Source organism: Canis lupus, chromosome X (genome assembly GCF_048164855.1).
Source record: "Canis lupus baileyi chromosome X, mCanLup2.hap1, whole genome shotgun sequence".
NCBI classification, from domain to species: domain Eukaryota; kingdom Metazoa; phylum Chordata; class Mammalia; order Carnivora; family Canidae; genus Canis; species Canis lupus.
The window spans coordinates 90,619,590-90,643,667 of NC_132876.1; positions in this window are offsets into that span (position 1 = coordinate 90,619,590).

Here is a 24,078-nt window from a genome sequence, read left to right on the forward strand (position 1 = left end):
ATATGGATGCTGTAAGAGTCATTAATCCTTGATAACCGACTGTTTTATCTTTTGATTAAAAAAAGGCAGGCTGACTGGCAGGGAGCTTACAACGGCAGGCTCATTAACAAGCCAGGTTCAGATGTGGCCTGGCAAATAAACACCTCGTGTTCCATTAACCAGGCAGCACCCAGGAGCTAAGGCCTCGAGCTCTGGGCTTAAAATGCAAGGGACAGGTAAACTGGCTTTGTCTTGCTGAACCAGCAGAACGCGCAAGTTTTTTTCAAAACGAGTGCTTTCTGCGCCACTACCTGGTTGTCAAATTTTAATGGGTGCTTGTTAACAGGGACTCTGAAATATTGTGATGTATTTGACCATCAGCAGCTTTCTGCCTGCTGTTGGGGCTGAGGACTTCCTGGGAGGGCTCTAACCCACGCCCCAGCTGCCGGGAGATAAGGGCCCGGGCCCTCCGAGCAGACACTGGGGACTGCCAGTGATAGCTCCCAGCTTGGGGGGATGCTGCCAATGAGGGTCCCATAGGCTAAACCCCGGAGAGCTTAGGGTTCAGCTCTGCCACTCCTCCGAGCTGATGCCCGGGAAACTCATCTCCTTTAAAGACAGTGGGGGTGGGGGTGGGAAGTGGCTCTCCTCTCTGTCCCTTCCCTCTTTTTCCTTTCTGTCCTTCCTTAGCTCATTTTTCTTTTCCTCCCCAACCTCTTTTCTTCCTCCACCCCTTTCCCCTCCTCTCTCCCCTTCCCCTCTTTTCTTTCTGTAACGCTCCTCTTCCCCTACTCCATCCCTCCTTTCCCTCCTCCCTCCCTCTTCTCTCCCCTCCTTCCCCCTTCTCTCCCTCCCCTTCCCCACCCCTTCTCCCCTTCCCCTCCCCCTTCTCCCCTTCCCCTCCCCCCTTTTCCCCAACCTTTCCCTCCCCTTCCCTTCCCTGTCCCTCCCTCCTTTCCTTGCCTCTCTCCTCCCCTCCCTTCCTTTCCACTCTTCTTCCTCCATCCTTTCCCCTTGTGCCTTTCTCTCTCCTTCCCTCTCATTCTCTCCTCTCCTTTCTCCCTTTCTCCTCCTCTTCCTCCCTCCTTCCTCCCCTTCCTTTCTCCTCCTCCTCTCCCTTTCTTTCCTAATGCTCAGTCCAAGGTTTCAGAGCACCTGAATGTCCTCTGTGTGTTGCTAGCAAGATGCCCCTTTTTAGACTGCAGCTTGCCCGCCCGCTTCTCCTGCCCCCTGGACACACAGTAAGCGAAGCTGGCTTGCCTGCCCGGCAAGGAAGAAGGGGAGATGACTTCTTGGCACTTTCATCTGTGGCTGGGTCACAAAACCAGGACTTGCTGGGCTTCAGGGAGGAAGCCTCTGAGTACCGGGGCGGGGGCAGCCCAGCTGCTGAGGGCACAGCCAGCCCCCGGGCCCCAGCTCGGGCAGTGGTGCCAGATGCTCTGCCATTCCCAGCCAGGATCTTCACCTGCTTAGTGCAGGGAAGGCCTCAAAGTCAAGTTCTCAGAGGGAGGCCACGTTCACCTGGCACAGCCTATGTGTGGTGTGTGTGTATGCCGTGTGCGGTATGTGTGTGCCCATCTGGTGGTGGTGTGTACATGTGTGCATGTGCTACGTGGTGTGTGTGTGTGCAGACGGCGGTAGTGGGTGTGTGTGCGTGTGTGCATATGGTGCTGGTGGGTGTGTGATGTGTGTGTGTGCGCGCACGCACGCACACCATGCTCTTGTGTCCCTGGAGAGAAGGAATGGATGTTTTGGCGGGGGAGGAAGGGGACGTTCTGCCTAGAGCGGCCCAGAGCCGCCAGGCACCATCGTGCGTTCAGAAGAGGCAGGAGCGCTTTGCCAGTGGAAAGCTTATTTTGCCCAGCAGGACCAAAAATCCAATTAAAGAAAGAATGAGGGAAATGCGAAGTCTGGGCCGAGCGCTGGCACCTCCCCGGCCGGCTTCCTTGGCAGGCATCTCGGCGGAGGGGAAGGCCCAATGCCGGCGATGGGGACGGCCGACCGGAGCGGCTCCCACGCGCCACAGCCAAACGCGGCGGCAGCTGCCAGCGGCCGGCCCGCCGGCCCCCGCCGGCCCCCGCCAGCCCCGGCCGCGGCCTCCCGCGAGGACCCGCTGGTGGTCCCCGGTGGGGTGCGGGGCGGGGGCCGCCCGGCGGCAGTGGGAGCGCCGCCCCGGCCGGGCTTTCGGGCCATTTCAGCCACCCACCCGCCCGCGCCTATTGACATCGGTGAGAATCGCACGGGCAGATTAAAGGCAGCATATGGCCCCCCAACTGGAAGCCAGCGGAGCTGAACCAACACTGGCAAATTGTGTTCAAACCGCATCGAGAATCCTGGCAGCTGCACCTGGCATGGCGAGCAGCCGGCGACCTGCGTACAAAGGGAGTTTTATACACAGGGGGCGGCGGCGGCGGCACTGCCACCCCCATCTCCCCCGCCCGCAGCCTGCTCTCTCCTCCCCCTCCCTCCGGATCTGGGCATCCACCCCCCACCCCGGGGGGGGGGGCATTTGACCAGGTTTCTGAACCTGGAGAAAGGAGGCCGCCAGGATAGCTCCTCTCTAGAGCTCCAGAGCCAGGACAGGTCTATCGGGTCTTCTCCTGCCTCTCCTCCCCAGGCCTAGGTGCCCCTTCCCCAGTGTAAAGGTGGCCGTGTCCCCCCTAGCCCAGAGGAGTCGGGGAGTCCGCCTGCGGAGGGGGGACAGCAGGAGGCCTACAGCTTTCCCAGCCCCACCCATAAGGAAAACGTGGCAGTTCATCCTTTCCAGCCTCTGGGGAAGAGCCCAAGTGTGGGAGCCTCCCAGTGTCCCCCAGCGCTAGGGTGACATGCAGACTGCTGCCCATGGCTTGTCTCCCTTCCTTCAGCCCTAAGTAAAAATTGGGAGGCAGAGAACATTTTCGTTACCTCCTAAAAGACATCACATCATGTAAGTGACATATAGAAGGAAAGAATCCAGCCTGGGGGTGGGGGTGGGGGTGGGGGTGGGGGTGGGGGTGGGGATCAATGAACTTGCAATAAACCAACCGAACCAGGTGGGGGCAGTGTTTGCCAAGTCAACATGCCAAACAAGCCCAGGTTCGAGCACCCTGGTGATCTGAGGTGCAAGGTGGGTCAGCCCAGAACGACTGAACAGGTGGAGTGCCGAAATCCAGTGAAACCAAGGGGATGTGGAATGAGATGTGTGTGTGGTGGTTTGGGGGTGGTCTGCCTCATGGAATAGAGACATAGAGACAAGAGAACATCATCTCCTGGCCTCACATTCTTTCTCCAGTCTATGAGAATCCTAATTCTGTTTTTTCCCCCCAAAGGATGCTCTGTCCTGCAGGACTGCTGCTACATGAAGTCATTAAAAATGCTCTCTTGTCTCTGTTTCCTACTGGCTGGCATTTTGGGTGGCAGGGAGGTCCAGAGAAGACAAAAATCAAAATTTTTCCACAGTGTGGTTTCCCCACTCTGGAGAGGCAGTGCTTGGGGGGTTGGGGGGCCCCCATTGGGCCTGCTTCCTTGAACCTGCCAGCAACCATGACTTGCAACCCCTTCCCCTGACCCCCGGAGGCCATACCTCCTTCAGGTCAGGGCTACTTCCCCTACCCTGCCCCAGCAAATGGGAAGTAGGGTTCCAAGGGACAGTTGGGACAACAATGTTCAGTGGAGACTTTGGGGTGGCCCCTGGGCAGAGGAGAGGAAGGAGGATCTCTGGAATCAGGGGCCTGGGAGCGCCGCTGCCAGAAAAGTCCTCCGAGGAACAGCAAGCCCAGGTCACAGAAGCTAGCTTGTCCTGGGGCTTGGGAGGGAGCCACTTTGCAAGGGCAGCCATGGTTGTTAAGCATCTTCTCTGTGGGGGCTTAGGATCCCCAGGACCGGCCCTGCAAAGGGCTTCATCTAGTCATTTTACTTATACAGAGAAACTGACCACAGGACCTCACCAGGCTAAGTACCTGGGTCCCTCAGCGGTGGTTGGCGTGCTGACCCCGGCTCTCCACCCCCCCTGTGCAGACGTTTGCTTGCGTGGGGCCGCTTTCCTGTCACCCAGGTAGCTTTGGTGGCCAGGCCTCCCCAGGTAACCCGGGACAGGATGACTCCCTTGGCTTCCTCCCAGAAGACCGCTGGTTCACCAGTAAAAGGGAAGCACAGTCAGCGATTCTGCTCAGGCCACTCTTTCCGGGGACAGGGCAGCAAGGAAAACTGTGGAAAGAGTCATTTCCTGCCTGCTTCTCACCACCCATCCCCCCTTCAAGCCCTGCTTTTCTTAGCAGTGCCAATGGGGAGCAGGATCCAGGAATCCCAATTGCCCCATCAGGGGTGAATGGGCTGGGAGAGGCTGGCACTTCCCCATCTAGGCTGGGAAAGAGCTGGGGACACCCTGCCTGCCCCCTACATCGTGTCAGACTTTGTGGAGATCCCCATGCTGACAATGTGGGCTCCATTCTAGCTCTCTGTGGGAAGACCTCATGCTAGAACGTTCACTCTGGTCTTCCGTTTTGGAAACGGTACTTCTGCCTGGGAGCATCTCATGTCTTCAACGGCTAAAGTAGCTGCTAGTTTGGACAACCAGCTTTCTTTCTTCCTAAGATTTTGTTTATTTATTCATGAGAGACACACAGAGAGAGGCAGAGACATAGAGAGAGAAGCAGGCTCCCTGTGGGGGGCCCGTTGTGGGACTCGATCCCAGGACCCTGGGATCACAACCTGAGCCAAACACAGATCTCAACCGCTGAGCCACCCAGTCGTCCCATGGTCAACCAGCTTTCTCTTCTGTTTTGAAAAAGCGTGCGTCGATGCAATCACACACATACGTTGTACATGGATAAGCTGCATGGCGGGAGCGGTCCTTGTATTTCTCCCACCTCCTTGTCTCCCTGTGCTGGATAGAGTCCCCTCCCATGCTGACTCTGGGCTTGGTGGTGTGACTTGCTTTGGCCACAGGACACTAAGGGCTATGATGAGCACAGGTTTGACAAGCACTTGTGCACCGGGGACTTGTCCTTTCTTGGTGTTCTGGAGACCCTTGCACCTGTCAGCACGTGAATACACCTGGGTTACAACAACATGTGCCTGGATGAGGCAGGTGGAGGTATGTGGCACACACAGCTGACAGCCAGCTGATGGCCAGCACTGACCACAAGACATGAATAAGGCCTTCGTAGTCCAATCAGTGCCAGGTGACCTGCCAGCTGACCACAGCTACGTGAATGAGCCCAGGCGAGTCCAGCAGCTCAACCTCTAGGCTCGTGAGCCTATAAATGGTTGCTGTTTTAAGCCACTGAATTTTGGGGTATTTTCTTATTGTGGTAAAATATATACTACATAAAACTTGCTGTTTTTAAGTGTACAGTTGAGTGGCAGGCATTAAGTTTGTTCGCATCATTGGGCAACCAGCACCACCGACTGTCTCTGGAACTTTTTCATTATTTGCAATGGTTCTTTACATAGCAAGGCTCACTGATTTACAACCTGTGGGGCTTGCCCCCACCTGCCTGACTCACCATGAGGAGCCTGCCTCTGAGGGGGGCCAGGTGGGTGGCTCAGGCTGGGGTGTGGAGCTCCAGAGTGCCACCCAGCCTGAGCTGTAAGAAGAGCTCCTCCGAGTGCGTCAGCTGTGGCCACTGCCTACCACAACCCCTCTCCCCGACCCCCCAGCTCTTGGTCCCACTGAGGAACCCTCCTGTTTCATAGGAGTCAAGGCAGCTGCTTTTGGCACAGGTGGCCACAGAGCCCTGGCCTCCTGCTCTCGGGCACACTCATTAGTGATCCACGGTAGGACATGCGGAACCTCTGCCGAGCTCAGAGGAGGGACACGCCTGAATGTGGTGTTTACAGAGCCATGGCCCAGGGCCTGGCACCTGACCTCGTGCTTGGAGATGAGCTGTGACAGCAGCTGCGGGCAGCCCTTCTGTCCTTGCCACTTCCTTAGTTGTGTGACTTTGAATGAGTCACTTCAGCTTTCTGGGCTTTGGATTCCTCTCATCTGTTAAATGAAGATAAGAGTAGTGCCCTGTCTTAGGGCAAGGATTAGATGAGCTGGTTGCTGGACATCCTTACAGATGTTAATTAACATACGGGGCAGGCCAGATGCTCTGCCCCGTCCCCATCTGCGTCTTCCGTCACCCTTTGTGGGAAGGGGTCTTTAGAAAGAAAAGAGCCCAGGGACTCTGTTAGTATCAAAAATTATGCCTTGAGAGACGCCTTCAGTACTAGCCAGGGAAACACTCCTTTGTGTTTTGCATGTTCGCTGTGAAGATCTATGGTTTTCTTCAGCCTTGATGTTCAGGTTAGGACCCTGCGGTGGGCTGAAAGTGTGGGAATAAATAGTGGCAGGGAGGAGAGGGGAGGGTAGAAGGAAGGGCCGAAGGAACTTCTGGATGCTGTGTCAGACTGCTACGATATTAATTTTTGTCATCTTCTTAGATAATAGGACGCCTGGTCTTTAGTTAGGCACAGGGTCGTCTGGAATAAAGATAACGTGTCCGACCCTCTCTTACTGTGAGCTATGGCCACATGACCAAATTCTAGCTGGGATGATGTCATGTCCTGAGCCATCTTCCAGGAGCTTCCTTAACAGACGGCTGGGTCGTGTCTTTTGCCCTTCTTCGTCACTCCCAACGTTCTACTGTCTGGAATGCAGATGTGATGGCTGGAGCTCTAGACATTTTGAACAACGAGGACAAGGGCCCCCTCACCCCCACCTCCGAAGGATGGCAGAGCTCTTAGCTGGATGGAACCCCGATCCCTGTTCCAGTACTTTTGGTGTGTCACAAACCACCCCGGATTTTGTGGCTTAAAATAGCCATTTTATTGTGTTTGTAGATTATGTGGGTCAGGAATTCGGGCAGGGCTTGACTGGGCAATTCTTTCGCTCTGGGTGGTGGTGATTGAGGTCACTCAGTGGTGCTCAGCTGGCTGAAGGGCTGGTGTGGAAGACCCAAGACAGCTTTGCTTGCATGGCTGGGGACTGGGGGACAACTAAAGATTAGGACTGCCAACCAGAGGGCCTGGCATGGCCTTTCCATGTGCTTGGTGTCCTCACAGCATGGTGGCCTCGGGGTAGTTGGATCTTTTCCATGCACCCCAAGCAGGAATGTTCCAGGGAACAAGGAGGAAACTGCACGACCTTTAATGATCCACTCTTAAAAGTCTCTTAGCACCACTTTTGCCAACTCCCTTGGCCAAAACAGCCCTCCTATTGGGGGGGGGGTGGGGAATTAGACTCCACCCCTTTCAGGGGAGGAATGTCAAGGTCACATTGCATAAGAACATGAGGGATGAGAGATACCACTGTGGCCAGTTCTGGAAAATAGGGCCTGCCACAGTCCCTGGGAGCTCAGGGAATTTGAGGAGAAATACACTTTGGAATTTGAGGAGAAATACACTTTGGACTCATTTGAGTCATTCTTATTTTTTTTTTAAGATTTTATTTATTTATTTATGAGAGACACACAGAGAGAGGCAGAGACATAGGCAGAGGGAGAAGCAGGCTCCCTGCAGGGAGCTCAATGCGGGACTTGATCCCAGGACCTCGGGATCACAACCTGAGCCAAAGGCAGGTGCTCAACCACTGAGCCACCCAGAGGCCCCTGAGGCGTTCTTATTTTTGATCTTTGTCGCTCAGAGCCAAATCCTCTGCTAACTCATGGAGATTTGCTCCCCATGAACTTGAAGGGAGTCAAGAAGAGTGAATGACTATAGCCATTTTCTGAACTAGGTATGCATTAGTGTTAGGCTAAAATAAATCTCCGTTTCTAATAGTGATGGATAGCACTTCCACCCCACCCCTCCCCAACTTCCTTTCAAGACCTGGAGATCAAAATGAAGATGACATCTCTGTCTATATTAGCTGCATGCCCACAGGCGTGTCAGAAAACCATAGGGACATTTCGAGGGCTATAGGATGGAGAGGGACCTCTCCTGGTATAAATCCAAGACACTGTGCTGGCACTTCTCAGGCTGTGGCAGTCTTACTCTGACAGCCTTATTCCTGTGATAGGCCTGGGGGTTTGGAGATAAATGTCCAGGGCCTGCCCCTGGTGGCTGTAACGGAGGAACCCTGTGGCCCTGGTGGGAGGTTGAAGAAAGTGGGCATTGTATTCCTTGCCCAGTATGGGAGAAGGTAGGGCTCATCAGGAGGCCAATCCCCACCCAGCACCTCCTGGGGTGTCCTGGGGCCAGAGGCACGTTTAGCGCCACAGGCCGGTGTTGGTGGCCCAGGTCTGAAGATCAGGTGTCCCAGGCCTGAGAAGCACATGAGTGTGGTGGTGGTGGTGGTGGTGGTAGTGGGCAGGAATGTTCCAGAGTCTTCTTCAGGCAGAGGCTGAGATGAAACACAGCTACCAGGTCACCACAGGTGAGGAATGTTCCTTTTGGCCTGGACTTGATCCAGGAACTCAGAATCTACTGGCTGATGGAGTTCCTAGGGAGTCAGGAGTGAGTGAGAGGAATGTTTCACCACAGTGACTCACGTGGAAGGTTCTGGAGCTGGACTGCTGAGTTCAAATCCTCACTTGGTACTCCCTAGCTGTGTGACCTTGGTTAGGTGACTTCACCATGCCCTAGCTACCTTGTCTGTAAAAAACGCCCTTCGTGAGACTTCGTGAGACAGTGAGTTTTCACATGCATAGCCTGGTGTCTTAGCCGTGGCAGTGCTAGATCCAAGGCGGGAGGCGGAGGGCGGTCTGGGTTGGTTCCTTGGGCCCTCCTGGTACCTGGGCTCTGTTCTGAGATGTTGGCAGAAGCACCAGGAGGCTAGCCCCTCTTTGCAAGCACAATGCAAGCCTCTGCTTGTATCACGCCTACCCACATCTCATCGCTCATGCCAAAGTCAAGGGGGTGAGGAAATATACTCCATCCACTTCTAGTGAGAGAAACTGCAAAATCCCATGTCCACGGGTGCGGGTGGGATCATTCTAATGTGGAGAGGGGAGAAGAACTGGATAGCAATAGCAATCCAGCTATTGCTCTATCCAGCAGCCCATAGACCATCCGTTCAAACCATATGAAACCTACCAAAACCAATCTCCTAAGTCCCTATGTCAGCAGTGACAAAATGTGTGTGCATGTGCACGTGTGGGGGGGAGTGAGTGGGCCGGATGAGGGGCCCGCTGTACCTCCCCACCCCCCACGAACCCAAGTATCTTGTAACTTGCTGCCTTGGACTCAATAAATATTTGTTGACTGACTGATAAATACAGGCTGACATTCACAGGGACAAAGCGAATCCCACTGGGGCTTGGGCTGAATGTCAATGAATCTGAAGATGACCTCCTGGCTGTGAGTAATGGCGAGACCCCACCTCCAGGTTCTATCTCAGGAACAGAGTCGCAGGCGCTCATTCTTGCTCCTCCCCGCCCCCCAACCCCACAGCCTCAATGCTGCCCCATGCTGTGTGTCCCCTCTGAGAGGTACAGCTTTTTTTTCTGGATTTCCGCCCCTCCGCTCCCCATGGGATGTGCGGGTCTGGCAGGATGCTCCCTCCCGCTGTCACCTCCCGAGCTGTCTGCACTGCCCAAGTGTTTCTGGGCTTCCCTGTGTTGGGCAGCCAGTGGATGGATGTGTTTTCAGAAGTCCGCTGCCATGGGTGATGGCAGGATGTGTGCAAGGCGCGGTCCACACCGGGAGGAGTGGGGATAAGACACACGTGTCCGCCAGATGCCGGGCCGTGAAACCAGGGGGCTGCATGGGTGAGGGTGGGGTGGAGGGAGGATAGGGGTGCACACTGCGTGGGGGAAGCAGCTGCCTCTCTGCACTCATTTAGGACCTGAGGAGTCCGGTCAAATGCTGGGGAAGAGCTGCCAAGAACAGAGTGGGGGCCTTATGCCTCTGCTTCCCAAGGAGAAGAGCCAAGACGGGGAACCAGCGGGAGCCAGGGCGGCCGGTCTGAACATCAAAGAAAGGCTGCAAGCTTTCAGTCCTGTGGGTAGAGTTTGGCTGGCGAGGGATCCCATTTGTTTTTATTCTTATTTTAAAATAATTATTATTTCTTCCCAGTGATCAAAGTAAATCATGCCCTATTGTGGAAAATTTAGAACATACAGAAAAGTGTAACAAAGACCGTAAAAACTACCTGTAATTCCCTAGCTAGACATTAGCGCTGTTAACATTTTAACACATCTCCTTCCAGCCTGTTACAAGTGTGTACGCAGTGTAGTGGTTAAGAGAGTTGGAGGGGAATCTTGCTCTCTGGGTTCAAATCCATGCCCTTTAATATGAGCATTTTAGATATGTCATTTAACTTCTCTGTGCCATAGCTTTCTCATTTTTTTTTAAGATTTTATTTATTTATTTGAAAGAGAGAAAGAGAGTGCCCCAGTCAGGAAGGGGAGGGACAAAGGGAGAGGGAGAGAGAGAATCTCAAGCTGACTCCTCACTGTGCGTGGAGCCCGAGGTGGGGCTTGATCTCATGACCCTGAGATCAGGACCTGAGTCGAAATCAAGAGTTGGACACTCCACCGACTGAGCCACTCGGGCGCCCCTATCATCTTTAAAATGAGGATATGAGGAGTGCCTGGTTGGCTCAGTGGGTAGAGTGTGCGGCTCCTGATCTTGGGGTGGTGAGCTCTAGCCCCAAGTGGGGGATGGAGATTACCTAAAAACACAATCTTGAAAAAAAATGAAATAGGAATATGAATAGTACTTACCTTATAGGGATGTTACCAGGATGGAATGAAGTGACTCCCCTAAGTGCTGGCATACAGTAGGTGCTTAATAAATGCTAGCTCTTACTGGCAGATTTCCATGTATTGCAATTAGATCCAACCCTTTAAAATTTTGGTAGGCTGTGTGCTTTCTCGTCTCGTGTTTTATTATGAGCATTTTCCTCTATCATGAAAAACTCATATATGGCATCGTTTTGAGTGGCTTCAGCATTGGCACCCCGTGGAGTTCGTCATGATTCAAATTTGTCATGATTTGAATTTGTCATAGTTTATTTATATTTAGCTACTTTCTTGTGGCTGGACATTGATGCTCTTCTCATGTTTCTGTTAATATAAATAATACTGCAGTGAACATCTTTGTCAGGGGCTCCTTGAATGTGATTATACCATTTTTACCTTGGTCTGAAAGTATAGTTGTGATAGGAAAAAAAAGGAAGAAGGTGTTCTGGGCCAGTCTGCAGTCTGTCTTGGAGGCTCCACCCAGCGCCTGGCAGAGTTAAATAACAACCCGGGACAATATGCAGGACGTCACAGCCCTTTAAGTGATTAATTGCCAACTAAGCACTACGAATTTCCTAACCAGCAGTGTTTGCTCCAAGGGACCAGCTGGGACATGGAAAGGGTTTTTAAAGAACGCTTTGTTCTGCTGTGTGACAGGTTTTCCGGAGCCCTTACCAGCCAGGAAGCTTTCTTTCCTAAGGGCCTTTCGGATGAGGGGAGCCCTAAATATTCTCAGTTAGGAGGTCCCTCTCCCTCCCCCATCCTCTGGCCCTGGTTAATCTGGCGGCTGCCTTAGAGGTTAGAGCCTGCTCTGCTCTCAGCCCATCTTCTCCTCCATCTCCTCTGAAAGCCATCAATATTCCATGCTGCTCAGATGGCGCCTGCCTCCCCCACTGAAGGAGGTCCATGGGCAGGCCTAGAAGGGATGTGCCCAGCCGAGAGTGGGTTCAGAGAGGGAGGGACAGCTTTGAAGAAAGAACTTTGGGCCTGTCAAGAGCTTCTGGAAGCATGTGGGCTATGTATGCTGAAGGAGTTGTACCTCGGTGCCTTCTGTTGTTTCTGGTGGGGGCAGTTTCTGGCAGCCTGTCTACAAAATTGGCCATTCCTCCCATCCCTCTGTGTGTGCAGGATGCTCCTCTAGTCAAAAAGAAGAAAGAGTGACTCTACTTCCCTTCCCCTTGAATCTGGCCTTGTGACTTGCTTGGGCCAACAAGAATGCAGGAGAGGGGCAGCTGGGTGGCTCAGTAGTTGAGCATCTGCCTTCAGCTCAGGGCGTGATGCCAGAGTCCCGGGATCAAGTCCTGCATCGGGCTCCCTGCATGGAACCTGCTTCTCCCTCTGCCTATGTCTCTGCTTCTCTCTGTGTCTCTCATGAATAAATAAATACAATCTTTAAAAAAAAAAAAAAAAGAATGCAGGAGAAGTGTTGCCACGTGGCTTCTGAGCCGGGGCCTTAAGAGGTCTGGCAGCGTCTGCTTCGGCTCCCTCGAACACAACGCCAGCTAATTCTGAGCTATCCTGCTGGCGAGGGGCCCAGTGCAGGAGAACAGAGGCACCTCCGCCAACAGCTAGCACCAACTGTCAAAGATGTGAATGAGGCCATCTGGGGTGTCCCCGGCCCAGCCAGACTCCCAGCCGAGTGCGGTTGTAGGAGTGGCTCCAGCTGCTGCCACGTGCTCCAGAAGAACCACCCGCTGAGCCAAGCTGGCCCAGTGGTCTCGAGAAAAACGTCAATTGTTGTTTTAAGCCACAGAGTTTGGGGGTGCTTTTTAGGCAGTGGCCCATAACCAAAACCCGGCCGTTTCAAATATTTGAAAGGCTATCCATGGAAGAGGAGCCCGTGCCTTCACCGGACCCCAGGGAGAATAGAGAGGGAGCCACATCTCTTGGCTCAGTATAGCTGGGCACTTGGAGACACGGAGCCATCTGATAAGGGGACCGCGTGTGACTTTGGCGCACTCCCTGTGAGACACCATGGAAATGCTGAGGCTGCTTGTCAGTATCTGGAAGGGGACTCGGGGGAGGGGGACCAGATGGCTGGCACACTGTCCCCCCCTGGGGCTTCTTTGATCCTTTGCTTTTCTCCACATTCTCTGCATTGGCTCCCCCTAGAAGGGACTCCAGGCCCCTGCTGGGACACAGAACTGGCCCTCCTTCCTGCTCCACCTCTGGGTTTCTGGCGGCCTATGCACTTTCCAAGTTCACAAGCCACCTCTTTCAGAAAGCTTTTCAGGTGACCATGCTTCTTTGGAACACATGACCCCTACCATCTTCTATGGCATCTAGATTTCAAGCTCTCTAAAGAGAGGGACCGTGTTTCCTCTGTTTCTCTACCTGCCCGGAGGCTGGATCTTCCTTCCCTTGCCATACGCAGGTGGGATCTGTAGCTCCAGAGGGGACCAGCTTAGAGCAAGAGGGTGAGGAGGGGGCAACCCCAGGAGGGATCGCCTCAACTCCAACGCCAGTGGCCGGTCTTCCCCATCTGTTCGCAGCACCCGCGGATCCCACGAATATTCAGGGGGGCCCCTGTCAGGCTTGCGTGTGGAGCTCCGCAAATCTTCCTCCGAGAAGCAGGATGTGTACACACGCGCGCACGCACGCACACACACACACACTCAGCACTCAAGCACAGAGACTGCCTCAGGGGAGACACTGTCTGCAGGAACCAGACTCCACAGCTTCCCCAGGGACTCGTCAATGCGTCTCTCGTCAAAGTGTCACTTGTCAGGCGCGGTTCTAGCTCAGCGGAACTCACCCCCTCGCTCACACTGAAGGAAGGGCCTCAGAGGGGAGTGGGCTCCGCAGAGTTTGCAGGCGGAGGCTGCCTGTCTTGTCCTTGGCAATTTCTTGGCCTGGCCCCAGGAACCCTAATGAGCCGTCGGCATGAAGAACAGCCACCGGGTGGTTATCAGAGGGACCATACGGGGCTTTGGGGACTGGCCTGTCCTCTGCTGCGTGTGCCGTGTCATCCAGGCTCCTTCTCACCAATTCCGGGAGAATAGCAGGTTTGAGCAGGACTTGCCTTCCCCTTTCTGTAAAAAGGAAGAAAATAAAAAGGATCTCAGATCTGTGGGGGCAGGGGTGGGGATGGGAGTGGGGGAGGGTGGTCAGAGGGTACCCTCAGACGAGGGTGGGATGTGGATGGCCTTCAGTTTCCAGGGCCGCAGGCCCGCTCCAAGGGGTCCCTCTGTAGAAGAGGAGCCTTCTAGCCACTTTTGGTTCAGGAGCCTCTGGTCTGATGCCCTTGGAGTCTTGTCTTCTGTGAGTGATTCTCTCACACCAGGCTGACCCTGCGGCTCCCCGCACTGCCCAGGGCAGCCAAGCCTGTGGTGAGCCTACTACAGCTGCTCTCCCTGGACACGTGCGGGAGAAAGGTCCAGATCAGCACTCACACATGCTTCTCAATTAGAAATGTAGCAAGTGTCTGGCTTGCGTAAGGCCTGAGTTCTAGGGAGTCACCTGAAAGAGAGAGAGAGCAAAGGCATGAACAAATGTTGGACCAGACCATCCAGCAATGCCCCTTGGCTGGGATCTGGCATCTGGGGCCACTTCTTTTCCTAGGACCTCAGCCTAGCTAATGGGCTCCCCCAACCTCCCCCTACTCCATGGTGGAGACTCCTACCCCGCCCCTTTCCGTTGATTGCTCAGCTCCCCAGCCTGGCCCCTGTACTTAGGAGTCTCCGGCCATAAACATGGGGAGCTGTTGCTCATTCAGTCAATGGGCTAGATCCACTGCTGTGTTGGAGCCGGCTCTGGCTCCTGGGCCAAGGCAGCTTTGTGTGCATCTCTTTCCACCTTTGCTTTCAGGAACAAGTCGATGGTAGGAGGATGGATCTATTCTATGGAAATTGGCAAATGCTAGAAATCCAGACTCCACCCCTCCAGAGTCGGCTATTAAAAGTTCAGCAGCACACCTCGGGTTGGACCCCCAAGGCGGGCACGACCAACCACCGCACCCTGTCCTCAAGGACACCTCCATTGTGAACATGGGCAGGGCCAGGTGCAGGCTCCAGCAGGCCTTGGGTGGGCTCTTCTCCAGACGCAGCCTGCCCTGGCTGTTTACCTAAGCCTTTCTCCGGTATTTTGACCCCCTGGCTACAAACACCAGCTTTCAAGGCTCTTGAGCCCAGGGCATGGATCACCTTGAAAGCCAGAGAAAAACTTTTTCTTTGGGCCTCTTGGATCAGCGGCCGGGACAGGAAGCAAGGCTGTGGCAGACAGGGGCATCAAACCAGAACCTCCCTTCTCTCACCCCTCATGCCAACACTCGCTTTCTCTCTGTTCCTTGCCATTTTATGTCTGTGTATCTGCTCACAACATTCCTCTCCCTGGAATAATTTCCTGCCCTGCCCACTTGGTAAATACTTTCTGTCCTTTCAATTCCGCGGGAGGTGTCACCTTCTTGGGAAGCCTTTGAGAACCTCCAGCTCCACCCAATCCCCCACTACTTCCCCAGGTCTCCTACCCATCCACTGGGTCCTCCACTGAAGCAGCTGTCACTTGCTTGTGGAGCTATTGTCTCCCTCCACTCCCAGGTTGTGATTTCTGGTCTCCCTCTTCCCAAGGCATTCACCCAACAAATATTTCCTGAGGGGCAGCCCCGGTGGCTCAGCGGTTTGACGCCGCCTTCGGCCCAGGGCGGGATCCTGGAGACCCGGGATCGAGTCCCATGTTGGGCTCCCTGCATGGAACCTACTTCTCTCTCTCTCTCATGAATAAATAAATAAATAAAATTAAAAAAAACCAAATATTTCCTGAGCACTCATTATGTGCCTGGTACAGGTGCAGGGGTGTGATGGTGAGTGAGGGGGCTTGGCTTCTACCCTTGTGGGGCAACCAGTCTGCAGGGAATCCTGACAGTTACACAGGCAATTGTGATAAATGGGGATATGCGTGGTCCCAGGGAACTGGATGCAGCAGGGACACCCACTCTCTGGGGATGGGAGTATCAAGTAAGGCTTCCTGGAAGAAGTGACTTTTCATTTGAGGCTTCTTGGAGGAGCAGGGCTCACTAGATGGGGGAGGAGTTGAGAGGGAGGGAGTCAGGAGCATGAGTAGACCTGGGGGCTCCAGGAGGGGGCGGATGTGGGGACTGGAGGGTCCTGGGCTGACACGTGAGTGGGAGAAGTTGCTACAGAGACAAATCCATCATGAACTTTGCTGATGAAGGACATATTAATTGCTGATGGGCAGGGTGAGGCTGGGGCTGTGGGGGAGGAAGGGACAAATCTCCAGAGTTTCACTGTATAATACAGAAGCCACTACCCACGTTCAACTCTTTCAGTTAATTAAAATAAAATAAGATAAAACCATAAAATAAAGTAAGTCAGTTCTTTGGCCATATTAGCCCCATTTTAAGTGCTCAGTAGCCACATGTGGCTAGTGGCTAGGAAAGCACAGATATAGAACAGCTCCATCATCCCAAAGAGATCGATTGCACAGCATGCCCTAGAGCTTGAGTATCAGGGACCCAGAGTTCAAGAGTGGGACTGTCTGTGAGATGAGCAAAGAGATACTCTTCCATTTGAGCCCAAGGGCAGGTGGACAGGGTGGTGTGGACAGATATGTGGTGGCAAGATGCCAGGGTGGGGGTTCTAGTCTGTGACTCCCATGGTCTCTGAAGGAGGAGGGGAGAGGTAGGTGTGGGGCTGAAGTCCACGCCGAGTGGAAAATGTTGGGTGTTGCTGTAGGGGGTAGTGTAGGCTGGGGGACAGCCGACTGGGAAGATGTAACATGATTAGCAGGTATGGTGGAGGTGGTGCCAGTCAGCAAGGCAGAGTGATTTCTTTCTGCTGAGCCGGGCCTCTCAGGAGCAGGCCCAGAGAAGGGCCAGCTTGGATTCCTAGTGGACTGACGTTTATAGAGGCAGCCATGGCAATGGGATAGGGGGACTGAAGACCCTCAAAAAAGTGGCTGGCTGAATGGATGGAGCCCAGAGCTGAGGGCCTCAAGAGAGGGGTGGCTCTGTATCTGGTGACAAGGAGACCCATGGTGTGCCCAGGAAGTTGGGGGGCCAAGAGAAGTCACTGGAGTGGGAGATACAGCTATCTATCTATAGGATCTACAGCTGGGCAGCAAACTCACACAGTGCAGTGACTTACCACACCAACATTTACTTTGCTCATGAATCGCTACTTGGGCAGTGCTTGGCAGGGACAGTTTGTCTACTCCACTCAGCGTCAGCTGGGCAGCTTGCAGTGATGCCACTTGGCATTGACTAGGGTGGCTCAAAGGCAGGGGGATGGAATCATTTGAAGCCTTCCACGTTCGCCTGTCTGGTGGCTGGTGCTGGCTGTTCGCCAGGACATTAACTGGGGCTGTTGGCTGAACACCTACCTTGGCGTCTTCATGTGACCTGGGCTTCCTTATAACATGGTGGCTGGGTTCTAAGCGTGACTGAGAGAAAGAGTCACATGGATGCCGTTATCACCTCTGATGATCTAGATGAGGAAGTAAGCAGAGTCACTTGGGCCCCGTACTGTTCATGGAGGAAGTCGCAAAGGCTGGGTCAGCTTCAAGTGAAGGAGGAACAGACTCCATCTGCCGAAGGGGGCTAGTGGCAAGGTTCTGGAAGACCAGAGCAGTGTGGGAGCAGACATATTGCTGTGGCCATTTCTGGAAAATACAGTGGGCTACAGAGCTCAAGGAGTGAGAAGCCAAGGTCTTCTCTGTTCCCAGGAGAGGAGATGAAGAAGCCAGGCCAAGTTCAAATTCCTTCAATTCATTCACACAAATAATATTTATTGATCACTTACTGTGTTCCAAGCTCTGTTTTAGGTACTGAGGATACACAAGCACAAAAATGCCAGTTCTTATGGAGATTACCTGGTGGGGGCAAGACTGGCAGTGAACAAACAGGTGTTTATTTTGTCAGGCAGGGTTAAATGCTATGCATGAATGACCATGGGCAACAGAAAGTGCTCAGAATGGAGGAGGGTGGAAGGTGCAGCGGTTTGGGCTTTCCAGAAGACCAGCTTTTCGGATTTTCTGGCCAGGGTGGAGGCGGGAGGATCTGCAAGCTGCAGAGAGGACTGGGAAAGTCTGGTCACTCCTTTGAATGCTGTATCCCAGGCGCCCAGCTTATGGGGCCTGAAAAACGTCCGCAAGGTGTACGGGCCCTCAGGTGCCGAGTCTTTGCCCGAGGTGACCAGCTAGTTTGTATCCTTGCAGGAACCGGGCCAGCAAAACAGGGGACACGGTTTTGATCCCTTATCCCCAAGGACTCTTCTTCCTGTGCAGTTTCCAAGCTCAACAGACCCCGTGGGGGGCGGGGGGGGGTCTCGGAGAGAGGTACCCCGGGGTGTGTGTCAATGCACCGTGGATCTATTCCAACAGATAGAGGAAGGGGCCGAGGAGGAGCGGGTTGGGGCTGGTGGGGGCCCAGGGAGGAAAGAACGTGGGGGGGTTCATTGGACTCAGCGAGCCCTTCCCTGACCAGCCGGTGCAAAGCCTCGGAGGCGGCCGCCCCCGCCCGGTTCTGCTCCCGGCCTGGGGCGCTCGGCTGGAGCCTGGTCGCGGAGGGAGGGCGAGGGGACAGTCCTGGGGCCGTCCTCCCCCCTGCCCCCCCGCGCCTCCCTCGCAACCTGCCCCGGGCGGAATAGCCTCCGGCCCGGCGCCTGGGCGTGGTGTGGGGACAGAGGGGCGGGGCCGAGGCGGCGTGGGGGGCGCGGTGGGGGGCGCGGTGCGGGGGGCGGTGGTGGAGATCTGGGGGCCCCTGCCGCGTCTCTGACCACAAAGGGCGGGGGAGCTCGCCCGGCGGTCGTAGCGAGCAGTATTGATTGAGGGGCGGGCGCAGCGAGCGCGCCGAGAGCGGCTCCATCCATTAGGGCCGCTGTTCGCCTCCAATTAGAAAAAAAATCATTACTCAGCAGCCGGCAGCGGCCTGCGCGCCGCCCGGGACCGCCTGCGAGCGAGCGAGCGAGGGAACGGCGGGCCTCCCCCACTCCCGCGCTCCCCACCCCCAGCCCCCGGCGCCCCGCCTCCCCCGGCCCTAATGACAACTATTAGAACTGCCTCCCCGCACCCACCGCCCGGCGAGCACAAAAGCGCGAGATTCATTTGGTAATCGGGGTAATTACAGCGGGGCGCGGGGGCGCACGCGGCGATGGCGGGCGCGCCGGCGGAATGCTAAGGGGCCGGGCGCGCCGCCCGTTCCCGCCCCGCCGCCCTCCCCGCCCGGCCCCTCGCCCGCGCGGCGCCCGGGGCCACGTCTCCCCGCCGCCCGCCCGCCCGCCCGCCCGCGCCCCCACCGCCGGCCGCGGGGAGGGGGCCGCCCCGCGTGGGGGCTCCGGGGCGCCGGACGGAGAGCCGCCCCCCGCCCCCGCGCCCCCCCGCCGCCCCCGGCCCGCTCCGCGGCGCGGCCTGCGGCGCTCGGGACGAGATTGGCCACGTCCGGGAGCTGGGGAGCCCCTCCGAGGTCCGCGCGCATAATAAATACCGTGTGTAATGTCTCTACTCTGCTGCCCCCAGTTAATTTACACACCCGCGCCCCGTCGTGCGCCCTCCCCCGCGCGCGCCCCGGCCTGTCGTTCCTATTTACAGGCGCGAGGCGCCGTCCCTCGAGAGGGCTTTTTTCCCTTCCTTTCTTTCTTTTTCTTTTCTTTTCTTTCTTTCTTTCTTTCTTTCTTTCTTTCTTTCTTTCTTTCTTTTTTTTTTTTTTAGCCTTAGGATGGATGCAACGTGTCATTAAACCTGAAAGGGGCTGTTACTTATCAGTAATGGTGTTTTCCACAGGCCTTTCTCCTTACCTGCGCGGGGCACAGGTACCACCTGGGTGGTGGGTGGGGAGGAGGGGGGGTGCAGGAAGGCCCCGGTGTGCGGCGGGTGGGAAGCTGTGCCTGGGCCCGGCAGGGGGTGGTCGGGGGTGGCCTGGGCCTCGCTGGAGCTCACCCCCACCCCCCAACGGCGCACCCCGCTTTTGCCTGGCACCTGGCACCGTGCCGCACCCCGGGGACGATCTCCCCGGAGCAGCCTAGAACAGCAGTGTGCAGGGGACTCCTCGGAAAGGCTCCCCCCTCTCTAGCTGACAAGAAATGCAGCCTCTCGGTTGTGCCATTCCTGCAGCAGAAAGGCCTCGCGTGGCTCCCGCACTGCGAGCAACAGCCCTTATCTGGGGCGATTTCCCATCTGCCTCTCCGGGAGGCTGGATTGTCCTCCTGCACAGGACTTATCTGCTGGGGAAGCCGAGCAGCAAGCAGCGCAGCTTGGTGGAGCAGGCCTAGCGAATGGAATGCCCCCTCGGCCTTGTGTGTTCTTAATGACCCATAACAGAGTCCTCAGAGGTGAAAAACAAAACCCTACACCCCCTTAACCCTTCCGTGCCTGTCCTGGCCCGGGGAGATTTCTTAATCCTGCTGTGGTGTCACAGATGCTTTTCTTGACTTCAGTCAAGGACATCCCGGGTCTAGCTACCTCATTCCCACCAGGGCCAAAGCTTGAGACTGGCCTCCCACCGCTGAAGGGGGAAAAGGAGGAGGGTGAACCACCAGGCAGCCCTGTAAGTACTTGGAAGAGGGAAATGCAACGCCCTGAAACTGTGGGCAAATTTTTGAGAAGGTATGCATTTTTTTTTTTTTTCCTGAGGGGAGGGTTCTTCAGGGTAGTCTGAGCTAGCCGGCAAAGGTTAAGAACCCTTGGCCAGCCATGTGACCCTGCTCAGGTCTTCTGTGTGAGCCTGACCTCATGATCCGGAGGAATGAGGCCACCCCAAAGCGGTTGTTGTGATTAAAACAATGAGATAATGCTTTAATATTTGTAAACTGTACAGGGTTCTACAAAGGTAAATTATTAATGATGCAAGAGATGGCTCTGTGTGTCTGCGTGTGTGTGCGTGCTCACGTATATTTGTGAATTGGTAGTGTGGGGGAAGTGTGGGGGGCATTGCGATTAGACTCTCCATTTTTAGGGGGCTTCTGAACCCCCTCATCTCTCTACCTTAGAACCAAGTGGGACTGATCTGCAATGTTGCCTGTCTCCTTTGAAAACAGGAAGCCTGCAGGGGGGTGGGGGAGCAGCTCGATGGGGAGAGTGGGAAGCAGGGTCTTTCTGCTTAAGCCCCTCTTGTCCTCAGGAGACACCGCCTTCGATGGGCATGTAGTATAGTCGTCATCTGCACAGAGCAGGTGCTCCGTACACTTTTGTGGAATAATCAGATCAATGACCCAGCATCTGAATGGTCTTGGGCCAGCCCCACCTCCCTTCTGTACTTGCAAATGCAAGAGGGCAGTGGACCATTTCCTACTTGAATGTAGGAATTCATCTCTAGGGGTGGAGGCCTCTCAGTCCCCAGATCCTTTGGATCCTTTCTGATCCTGTATCTGTCTTCAAGGAGCTCAAAGATTAAGAACACCGGAGTCCAAGATGTTTAGCATCCTCATAGAGATTGGGATGGGTGAGGTGATGGGTAATTCTCTTCATCCACATACTAAGAAACTAGCAGGGAGGAAAGTTTATCTGGAGTCATGAGACCGGGGTTAGAGCCAACGGCCCTCCCTGACACCTTCTTTTGCCTTGGCACAAAAAGATGGTGGCAGCCATGGGAGGGCACCACCCAGGCTTCCCTTCAGTGAAAATGTTTTGGAAGGAGTGGCTGTTAGCTGACAGCCCCCAGCTGCTGCATCTTCCCTTTGGGATCCACTGTAGCGTTCCTGCTGAGGCCACACGTTGCCCAGACTGTTCCCACCCAATGACTGAGCACGATGATGGTGGGAGGGGCAGCGCCGGGCCACTCTGCCTGGCGCAGGACTTACCTGATGGGCAGTCTTTGCATCAGGGTCTGAAGGCTCTCCCCTCCTACTCCTGCCCCTCCCCCCTTGTCCTTCACAGGCATCTCCCTCCCCCACCCCAAATCTCTTGAACTTCTAATTCCATATTGGTGTCTGCTACCAGGAGGGTCCAAACTGCCACAGGGACCAATACTCAGATTCTCAGGCTCTCCATCATTTTAGGTAGGACCTGTGTGTGTGTGTGTGTGTGTGGGCGTGCGCATAGGACCATGTACAGTTGAGGGTGAAGCTGGGAGCTTTTGGCCACCCTTTTGCTCCATAGGCGCCAGATGCTCTCCTGTGCCCCTCTAGGGCTGGGTGGCCAGCTGCCACACTCTGGCTGACTCGCTGCTTGTGACTTTTATTTATTGTCCCATTTGCTCCTGGGTATAGTCGGGCCCATCTCTGCCGGGGGCCCCTGCTGCCAAAAAGGCTGGCTCTACCCACCAGTTTGCTCGGCTGCTCTTGGAAAGTCATTCCCAAGGCCAGACCCATACTCTGACCCAGAACTCTTTCTGAATGGGCACTCTGAGCATGAGTCTGAAAGCCCAATGCCAACCCTGCCAATCTGTACATTGATATCCCCCAGACTGGCTTCTCCCCGAGGCCAAAGTGAGCCCGGGGGTGGGGTGGGGTGGGGCTGGGGAAGCCCTGCTCTGCTAGAGGAGACACAGACAGGAATCATAGGGAAAGGAGGGGAATCAAGGAGAAAGAGCAATTCATTGGAAAACAAAAGGTTTTTTTTTTTTTCCTAGAGTCTTTTTTTTTTTTTCCTAGAGTCTTTGCCTGCTCAAGGTAAGTGGAGGGTTGTTTTATTAAGGAGGGGGCAGAGGTCATTAGCTTGGAGAATGTGTCATATTTGACATAAGGAGGGTGGTAATTTGAGGCTGGCCTGGGAGATGTGATCCTCAGATACTATTTGCTGGGGAGAAAGGACAGGTTCTCAACTAGGAGGGGAGTGGCAGGGAGGGATGCGGCTCAAAGGTCCGATGTCCTGCTGGCTGTTCCAACACCACTTCTGTTCATTCCATGACCTTTGTAGAGAGGCTAAATCTGTGAACTGTCACTTCTTCCATCTTTGGTGGCTCTGAGGGCTCACAGGACTGAGTGGCTCTCAGGGGCCCAGGCTGTAGAGCCTCAGAAACAGCCAGTGCCACCCCTATAGGCTCTTTTTTTTTTTCTGGAGCCAATTTCATTTGGTGGCACCAGGCTGCAGCCCCATGGGGACAGTGCCTTTGATCAGAAGGGGGTAAGGAGTATCTCCAAACCCCCTGGGTTCCTGGGAAGCCAGTGTGAAGTGCACACCCCCTCTGAGTGGCCAGCAGGGCTGTCTGCTGCCAGGGGGCCCCTGGGCACTGTGGTTCTCCCCAGTTCTGCGGGGAGGAGAGCCAGGCTCTCTGGAGCAGAGGCTCCATGACAATGTGCTCATTCCGAGCTCTACCTCCATGCCTGCCCCAGACACTGGTTACGGATGGGACATTGCAAGGGGCTAGTGAGCCAAGCCTGTGGGGCACTGGGAGAGCTATCTTGGATTGGGTGAGCTAACTCCAAGTGCATCTTTGGGGTTCCCTGAGGATCAGGGGCCTGCTTGAGCAGTCTCTCCCACCTACCCCCCACTCTGCCACCACAGCTGCTCCCCTGAGGTTCTCCAGCCTAGTCTGGGCCTTGACTTGGGACCATGCCCTCAGCCTGGAACGCTCTTATCTCACTTCTACCCATCCTTTCGCTTTCCGCTGAAGCTCCAGGAAGTTTGGGCAACCCCAGAGTAAACATAGCCAAATGTTTTCTTTCTCTGGAGCCTTCGTGATGCTAATGTACGTTGTGAATCTTGGGTGCATGAGAGGGTGCCAATCTTTTCCAGAGTGTTTGGCCACAAAGGGCCTCTGCCTACCCCCATGTCTGTTAACCCTTTTCCAGAACTGGGTGGAGGGGGTTTAGGGAAATGCTTCTCTGAGAGAAGCTGCGGGTGGGGGGGGGGTGGAAGGTGGGGGGCGGCTTTCTCTCCTTGGTCCTGCAGCCCAGACACCCCTCTTTCTCCACAAGATGGGGAGGCAGTAGAGTCCTCATCCTGCGGCCTTGACTTCTGCCTGCCTGGCCACTGTGAGTGGGTTTACCCAGGGCCAGAGAAACCGGAGTAACCAGCCCAGTCCCTTTCTTGTCACACTGGCAGGGTCAGATCCCAGTTTTGGGGGGGCCCAAAATGTATGTATGAGTTTTGGGGGCTTCTTTTAAGAAAATCAGTCCAGAGATCCAAATTATAACTGCCAGGACCCTAACAGGGCCTTGGAAAAGGTCTGCGCCAGTGAAGGGTCTTGGCCCATAAGCTTTATCAGCACGAAGGTAAGATCTGCACCTGTGCAGAGGCTTACTTATGGGCATCTGTGTAGTTAAGACACCCCTATATGTGAAGCGTGGGTCAGCAGGATGGTTTTGGATGGCTCCTCTCTGGCTCTTTGGTATGGCTCTGCCAGGCCACGGCCTGTCTGCCTCCAGGCCCACAGCCAGCCTGCAGTTTCTTCTGCTGGGCCAGGCCTCACGCAGGTGAGAGTCCTTGGCATGTGCTTTTGGGACCTGCAGACTGGGGAGGACAGTACCGTATGTGGTGGGCAGATCTGTTTGCCCTCCTCCCCCAGATCTGCTTCTTGTGGATCCCAGGAGGCTGGCCCTCGGGGACTCGGGGACTCGAT